Below are 1,148 nucleotides of genomic sequence, written 5' to 3' on the forward strand. Positions count from 1 at the left end.
ATTAACTAAGGCGATCTTGATTATAAATTGGAATTCTAGAAGAAAGGGTGGACAATCTCACTTGGTGTTCTCTGATTGAGTATATTTGCTTCTGGAAAATTCTGGCAGCTTTTTCCATGAACATTTATACAGCCACCCCTAGCAAAAGTTGTTCCTGTAACTAGATAAGCAATGAAAAGTTTCTTCAAATGTATGTTCATTATTTTTGGAAGTATAAAAGAGACTTGTCTTTTTTTATGGAAAGAAGATTTGACTTTATTACTTGTAAATATTTGTTAGATAGTGTCTCTGTAAATAAAAAAGCTATAGCCAATGGGCCAATCATTTTCGTAACAAAGGTAAAAATTGTGGTAAAGTGTTTGCATACTAAAAAACATTAACTTGTTTTTATGCTAGCATATGTCTTTGTCCTAAATATAACTAACCCAAACTATATCATTATTTTAATTCGTGAAATGAAAAAAGTATGATCTTTGATCTCACATATTGAAAAGTATTTAAAGTTGATTTACTTTAATTCAAAAATGTGTTTCAAAGCATATTCATACTATGGTTAAATTTATTACAATGGAATAACATTTGGAATATTTCTTATTTCATTAACTCTCTCAACACGAGTTCAGTTGAATTGACCAACCACGTGACTACTTTGTACTTGTTTAAAGTCATTATAGTTTTAATAGTACTAACTTTTAATATTGTTTGTATATTTTCTCAAAATTTGGCAGACTTTCAGGAAACATTATAAGTCTTTCACATAAAAAAATCAGATTTTTTAGTGAATTATTTTCAATAAACTAAATCATATTTGTCCGTGAATATATCAAGTTTTTTTTTACTTTTCTAAAACCTCCTAAACACATTTCAAATGTTTGTTTTCAATAAAACTTTATATTTTAGCTATTATTTTCTCTATCCTAACTCTGTACAAGGTTGGTCCATTTGACTGACTTCATAACCCCAAAAAAAATCTAAATATATTTAAATTGCCCTTTTTTTTCTTTCTAGGATGACTTTAAATTGTAACATGAAACTAGATTCGTTTATCCTAAGTAGCTTTAAACTTGTAACAGTATACATCTATTTTATACTTAAATTAGATTTTTATATTGCCCTTTGAACTGTGTCTAATTACTATTTGTGTCACT

At 27.3% G+C, this 1,148-nt stretch overlaps 1 protein-coding gene across 3 annotated transcripts in view; it reads left to right on the top strand.

Annotated features, from left to right (window-relative positions):
• Nucleotides 1-1,148, top strand: part of LOC106471143 (thyroid adenoma-associated protein homolog) — a 239,364-nt gene that overhangs the window by 128,184 nt on the left and 110,032 nt on the right. The window lies entirely within an intron of this gene.

This window comes from Limulus polyphemus, unplaced genomic scaffold (assembly GCF_000517525.1).
Source record: "Limulus polyphemus unplaced genomic scaffold, Limulus_polyphemus-2.1.2 Scaffold110, whole genome shotgun sequence".
Lineage (NCBI taxonomy): Eukaryota > Metazoa > Arthropoda > Merostomata > Xiphosura > Limulidae > Limulus > Limulus polyphemus.